This window comes from Octopus sinensis, linkage group LG4 (assembly GCF_006345805.1).
Source record: "Octopus sinensis linkage group LG4, ASM634580v1, whole genome shotgun sequence".
NCBI lineage: Eukaryota > Metazoa > Mollusca > Cephalopoda > Octopoda > Octopodidae > Octopus > Octopus sinensis.
Genome location: NC_043000.1, coordinates 65,887,195 through 65,895,314, shown reverse-complemented (window position 1 = coordinate 65,895,314; position 8,120 = coordinate 65,887,195).

The window sequence follows — 8,120 nt, the reverse complement described above, 5'->3', positions numbered from 1 at the left end:
CTGTTCCGTGCGGCACTCACTGGTTCTGAACTGCTGTAGGGTAGTGATGGAGGAGGAATCAAAAACATTTTTTCGGATGGATAGTAGCCTGGTGTTTGCTATCTGGATAAATTCTGTTCAAGAAGCAAGCCGTGGCTGTGTGGTAAAAAGTTTGCTTCCCGATCACATGGTTCCGGGTTCAGTCACATTACGTGACACTCTGGGTTAGTATATTCTACTATAGACCCTGGTTGCCGACCAAAGTGAATTTGGTTGACGGACACTAAAAGAGGTCTACGTGTGTGTATGTGTGTGTGTATGTGTGTGTGTATGTGTGTGTGTGTGTATGTGTGTGTGTGTGTGTGTGTGTGTGTGTATGTGTGTGTATGTGCACGCGCACGAATGTATGTGCGTGTGCGTAAAAAACCAACACCACTTTATAACTGGTGTAACTTAGCGGTTCGGCATAAGAAACCAATAGAATAGGTACCAGGCTTAAAAAAAGTACTGGGGGCGATCGTTGGACTGAAATCTTTCAAGGCAGTGCCCCAGCATAGCCGTAGTCCAATGGAAAGTTCAAGTAAATGATAATAGATAATATACAGTTCGAATTATCAAGGTGGTGGATTTCCGTTGAAAGTAATTTGGTTGCTATCTCTAGCAAGTCGAACAGCTGCATCAAGTCCCACTGTTATCATTGGCACACACACACAAAACAAAAAACCCAACTATCTGGATTCCTGGGTTTCAATAGATTCCGACATTCCAGAATGGACATTCATAGAAGCAATAAAGCAAACTATATCACAAGGAGCTTCTAATTTATTTATTTGTTTGTTTGTTGGTTTGTTGGTTTATTTTTGATGGTTTGATATATTGGATGGTCAGAAATAATAATATTGGTGCACAATAATTTTCTATCAAAGATCTTTGTTTAATTAATATTAGGAGATATTACATTCGGGTACTATGGACAGAACTCAAAGAATCGATATCAACCCGTATGCAGTGTAGCTAAATATAGATTTTTTAATAAAACAGCCTACACTACAGAATATTCCGATATTTTCTGGGATGTTGCTGTTAGCTCCAGGTCAAACTTGATTAAGTAAGTATACAGTCAAAAGTATACCAGCCATGACCATCGCATCTTTTTAGAGAGATCTAGGAGTACATTCTTCAATGTATCCTGTTTTCTTTCTTTCTTTTTTCAAGACGACAAGGACTTGAGTCGTGAGAGATTTAATTGCTATTTTCAATAAGTCGAATAACTACGTAGACGTTCTCGCGTTAGTTTGTGTCGCAGTGTGTTATGTATACGAAGGATTGCTGTTTACGACTTTTCTTATAGTGTGCAGCCACTTCAAAAGTTTTTCCTTTCTCTTATCACAAAAGAACGTTGATTGATACTGAAAGCTCATGTCTGGTTTTTATGATCCTACAATCAGAAACACTGCCATCCTCAGTATACTGGGGATTATGCAAGTATATTTATATACATATTAGAAATACTGCCAAACTTTCATCTCATCACCTGTAACACACACCCTCTTCAGCTCAAACCTTACAACGTCTCTTATGCTCACTATCTCTTTGAAGGAATGAAATAGAAGGAAAGAGAAGGAGAGAAGGGGAGAGAGAAAGAGGATGAGAGAAAGAGAGTGAAAGAGAGTGTGTGTGTGTGTGTGAGAGAGAGAGAGAGAGAGAGAGAGAGTTGTCTTCTGGCAGACGAGAGCAGACGAGAGTAGACAAGACCAGACGAGAGCAGACAAGAGCAGACGAGAGCAGACAAGAACAGACAAGAACATACAAGAGCAGACGAGAGCAGACAAGAGCAGATTAGAGCATCACCCGTTCTATCTAGTTCATCGCTATTTGATAATATTTCCCTCGTGTAAAGTGACGTCAATGTAGACTGATCTGGATATTGAAGAAGGAAGCTTTACGATGGATGCACTTTCTCAAATCATACACCGGACAATGTAATTTCTGTTATACAAAAAATTGGGAGTCACGATTGGTAGCCACAGAAAGACGAGATAGTCACACCTTTCAGCAGAGGTCTCTTAGAACAAGACTGATCTAGAGTCAAATAACATAGTTTACTTTGTGCATTGAGAAAAAACTTCTGGGTGGTCAAGTAGTCTGCTAGAAATAGCAGCCAAATTTCTCTCGGTTCATATCCTATCATCTGAAATTAGGAGAAAACACATTAGACAACGCAATCTTATACATCTATACATATAAAAATACAATACACAAATAAAGAATCTTTATCCACCAATGCGGTGGCATTTACGTGTGTGTGTGTGTGTGTGTGTGTGTGTGTGTGTATGTGTGCGTGTGTGTGTGTGTGTGTGCGTGCGTGTGCACGTGCGCATGTAGCCTCTAAACGTCAAACATTTTCTATCATCATGAGCAGCAAACTAACAGACTGGATTTCAACCTTGGGAAATTTCAAGTTCGGCCTTCCAAAATTGAAATCACAGGAGAAAGCGATGACGAGTTTCCCAGTTTCAGTTTCTATCTCTATATCAGGTAAACTACACAAATTCACTGTATTTGAATTTGTCGTGCGCTAATTGATATGCAAACCTGTGTTTCTGTAAAACAACGGACAACTGATCTAAAGTAATATTGTAAGTTCTGCATCTGAATTTTTCTCTCGCAGAAAGGATAACTTCCCCTGAGGCTCGTGCTGGAATTGTAGCATATTTGTTGCTCGTTCTTGTTTGTTGTTTTGTAGATTGTGTTTTCACACGTGTTCCTGGCATTCAGTTCCAACTCTTCATACCTATTCTGAAGTGATTTCAGAAAGCTTTCCAAAGAATCAATTAGATCCATCACTTTATTCAAATCATCTTCAACCCCTTGAAGAGCTTTATTTATACTGTTAAACTGTACAAGAATTAAATGCCAATTCATAACCATCAGAGCAGTTTTAAGACAATCCATTCTGTCTGCCAACGTCTGACCTTTACATCTTGCTTCAGATGTTTGTGTTATATCGTCTTCAATATATTTGGCTACATTTTGAATGTAGTTATATCCATCAACGAGGGCTTCAGTAGCAGCGTGTATCTGACCAACGTGTATCTGACAAACATTTCGAAGTTAGTGCTCTTTTGTTTCATTCCAAAGCTTTCATTAAATTTACCCATCTGTGTGTCGACGTAGAATAAAAGGTGTATAACATTTGTATGAATCCAAAATAGCTAACAGATTCAACAAGGCAAGAAGCGATAGCTTGTCCTACAACAGTCAACAAATGAGCTGCATAGGAAAAGAAAATTGCAGCCAAGTTCTTTTCTTTAAGTTCGGCTTGCATTCCTGTTCAGCGAGCGGACATATTACTGACGTTGTCATACGACTGATCCCTACAGTCTCCAAAATTTATTCTCCCTCTTTTTTCAGAAATTTTAGGAGAGATATAGCTAGCATTTCAGCTTTGTGAGAACTAGTCTACACGAAAGTTAAAAATCATTCAGTCAGCTTCCATGAAACATCATAACATACAATAACTGTTAGCTGGTTAGCATGAACCTGTTCGGGTGTTGAATGTACATGACAAAAACTTGGCAGTTTTAAGTTCTCCTACAATATGATACATAACATATTTTACTATTAACAGAACAATTTCTTTGTAGACGGTGGGTGATGAGTACGGTCACTTCTCACTTTCGGCATAACTAATTCCTTTCAAGTAACGCATCAGAAATGGATCAAATTGTGTAACAAGTACCTTAATTCTTAAAAGAATTCCCTTTATACTTAGATCATTTAGTTTCTCTATTACGCTTAAACGTCAGGTTCTTTTTCCGGCTAGAAATATTGATCCGGCCACAATACAGTGCAATGATTCAGTCAAGTATTTCACGTTTTCCAGCTCATATTTCCCCACTCCATGTTAACACGAGAAGATTCCCTACATAAAAGTTTGAACTTCATTACAGAATCTCTGTGGCCTTGGCTTCGTTCACGCGTTTTCATTTTCTCCTCTACCTTTTCCCAGTCGTTAAAACTATCCTGATTGAAAAACCTGTCACATGGGCTTCACATCTAAGTACAGTAAAAGCAATAAACTGCACCCTTTGTTGGGTTGCACGGGAGCCACAATCTCAAAAGCAACTTGCTATTGTTATAATTGATATAAAACATCAAAGTTTTAAAATGATGAAAGTGTTCATCCAGCTAGTGTTCACTTGATTGATAATGGTGTCGAGAATCTGGGTAGGAGACGAAGGCATAACTTATTTTGATCCTCAAAATGAACACATACTTTTCTTTTGCAGAAAACCACATGGCTTGGTCTAGACCATGATAGCGCTTCATTATCTTGTTAGTAAGATGTAGCAATTCTTCATCTTAAATATTTTTAGTCAACACATTACTCCTATTTGCTGCAGATGTATTTGTGAATGCGGCTAGTTCTTCTGGCACTGAATCTTCATCTTTAGTTTCGAAAATTTCCTTTTTTGAAGCAAAAAAAAAAACAAAAAAAAAACTGTAAGGCGTTGTGTCTTTACCAATATAGCAACATATTTTTTTTCACTTCTATTTTTGGAAAATTTTCTCTTCTGTGTTCCAGATAACTGAATTTTCTGTAGCATGCTGGATATTCTGAGAGTGAATATAATCTGAATAGAAGCAAAAAGAAAATAATCTAAGACATCCCACCCACCCCCAAAAAGCAAGAAAAGGAAACAGGAACTGATAACTGCCATGTAGACTCATTTCGTTTAATTCTGTCATATGCATATTAAACTAGACAGTTTAAGCGTACCTCTGTTACGATTGGGGCATAAAAGTAGGCCTGCTGTCAAAGTTAAACAAATGTTAATGAAAAACAGTTCGAGCAATTAATAGCAAATCAAGGATTACAGATTAAGGAAATCATTTCTAAAAAATTACTTTTCTTCGAAATTATGTTTCACTTTTATGGGAAACGAAGAAGCGTAAAAAATGCTTCAGACAAAAATAATAGCTTGCAGAGAAATTACCTATTTCATGGATATCCCTCGACTTCAAACAATCTTATGATGATATTTGAGCTTGTAACTTTCACTTTTGTTTAACAAAATGGTGTCTGCAGATGTAACTACCCAAACCATTTTACGACAGAAGAAAGTATTTTGGATTGAAGTTAAGATGTGCTGTTGTTAGTGATGACCCTTGAGTATATTTTCTTTATTTTGACATTTTTTCCGATTTTTATTTACATTCACCTATTTACAGCCGCGAACTTATGGTAGTAGACGTTCACTGAAATAACAACTAATGCAGAGATAGCTGAAAATTGGTGGTCATAAACAACCTAAATGATAAAAATCAGCGAAAATGAACGCTAAAGCTACAGAATAGTTCCAGCAACAGTGACAGGTACTAAATCACTGTCATCAATGAAAATATTTTGGCGTAAGTGGAAACGGTATGGTAAACAACATCAGCCAAATTTATATTTAATTTTAAACAACATGAAAATAACAATACCAACAAAAAATACCTCGAAAAAATTAACGATAGAAACAATTTTAAATATTTTCAAAAAATGAACAATAAATTCTAATACATCAAAAAATATTAACTGCAAACAATTGAAAACAAAAAGAAAATCCGAAAAATTAAGGCGATCTTTCACTTTAGAGACATGAGTAAAATCTCAGCGAAAATGAAACCAATAATAATGGGGAATGTACAAAAATAAGTTGGCTATCCTTATCCGAAATAATAAGTTAATGCATAAAAGTACCTTATTGATTTCTCTTTTTGTTTTTCAATAGCATCATTTTGTTAACTTATTAAGGTAACATTGATGAAAATGAGACATTTATTATAAATCAGAAGAGCCAAATAATTTTTTGTGCAATTTCTATTATTGTTGGTTTCAATTTCAATGCCGTTTCATTTTGTATGTTCCTAAACCAAAAGATTTCCAAAATTAACTCTTCATACGAACACATCTTCACTGTAAGAGACTCCTCCTTGAAGTGCTCAAGAGATTTGGACTTGAGCCGGTAGATGAGTAAATGTAATGAGAAGCAAGTCAGGCAAGTCGATCTACACAGAATATTAAATATATTTAATAGAACAAAAAATGTACATGTATATGTTTCCATCCTTAAACTCCATCCTGTCAACATCTCAAATGTAAAATTCTCCCCTGAAGACGGATGCGGTGTTATCCGATAATGGATTAAAGTAACTATCATTATTCCGGACCACCAAGTCCCGACAAACAGCTGTTGGACTCGTAAAACTTCACCCATTTAACTCCTGATATATTTTTATATTCTGTAAGTCGAATTATTTTATATCCATACACATTTGTTTCCATTAAATGTATTTACTATTCTGTTAAATCGACTTGCCTAACTTGCTTTTCATTACATTTACTTCTCTCTCTCTCTCTCTCTCTCTCTCTCTCTCTCTCTCTCTGTATATATATATATATATATATATATTATATATATATATATATATGTATGTATACAGATGAGAACCAGAGATTCTCAATATAGAAAACACTTTGTAGCGCTCAAATGATTCGAACTCCGATATCTTCCCGAGGGACCAATTCTGCGGAGTAAAGAGTGGCTATAAGTGGAATCAAGTGAGCAGATATGCAGGGAATTATTTGGGTAAACAAATTAAATATAACAGTTTGGGTTTAACATACAAAATGCGTATATATGTATTATGGAAAACGAGAGAAAGCAAAGTCTGATGACTTTCAGACGATGAATATCTAAATATAAATATATAGATATTTATATTAATAGATCAAAATTACACCTAATACGAAGGACAGAGAAAATTAAATTGGAAGAGGTAAGGTGTTATAAGTTCGATAGCTGTTTGTGGGAGCTCGGAGGTCCATCATAATATTTGTAGATATAGTTCAGCCCAATATGCAGGCCGTAATGGAAGCAAATAAACATTGGATGAATCAAGCCTCTGTCTCGGTCGTTTTTTTTACAGTGTAAGTTTGATTTATTAATATAAATATCTATATATTTATTTATGAATATTAATCGTCTGAAAGGCTTTGCTTTCTCTCATTTTGCATGTATACACACGTATATATATATATATTGTATATCAAACGCAAGCTGTTATTTTTAATTTGTTTATACACACAACTGCCTCTCTCTCTTTCTCTCTCATATTACTCTTTTTTTACTCTTTTTACTTGTTTCAGTCATTTGACTGCGGCCATGCTGGAGCACCGCCTTTAGTCGAGCAAATCGACCCCGGGACTTATTCTTTGTAAGCCCAGTACTTATTCTATCGGTCTCTTTTGCCGAACCGCTAAGTTACGGGGACGTAAACACACCAGCATCGGTTGTCAAGCAATGCTAGGGGAACAAACACAGACACACAAACATATTCACACACACTTATATATATATATATACATATATACGACAGGCTTCTTTCAGTTTCCGTCTACCAAATCCACTCACAAGGCATTGGTCGGCCCGGGGCTATAGCAGAAGACACGTGCCCAAGATGCCACGCAGTGGGACTGAACCCGGAACCATGTGGTTGGTTAGCAAGCTACTTACCAAACAGCCACTCCTGCGCCTATACATGTATATATGTATGTATATATATATATATATATATATATATAATATATATATATATATATATATATATGTGTGTGTGTGTGTGTTGTGTGTGTGTGTGTGTGTGTGTGTGTGTGAGTGTGTGTACATTAAAATTATTGATATACATATCAATTTACATTATAATCTTTTTCGGAAGTGTTTCTGGTTTTCATTTTATGTTATTTTTGTTGTTTTTATTTACATAATCATTTCACTATTCCCAAGGAAGTGGATATATGTCTGAATAATAGGACGGGATAGCTTTGTGCAAGATTACTGGAAATGGGGCTTCCGGTATGTATTGTGGGTTTTCTGCTTTTGTTAGATATACATCCAACTCAGTTGTGGTAGCTTTGAAACTTCAGTTCAAGTTGAACTGGGTCTCACGATCTTAAAGCTTTTAATAGGTAATGCTTGTCGACTTCCGCTTTCGATCAGTGCGTCTTCTCTAAGGTCAGTATCTTTGTTGTCTTGGTGTCCATTCTCTTGAAGTCATTCAATTTCCATCTAATTATTTTGAAACTGTACGTA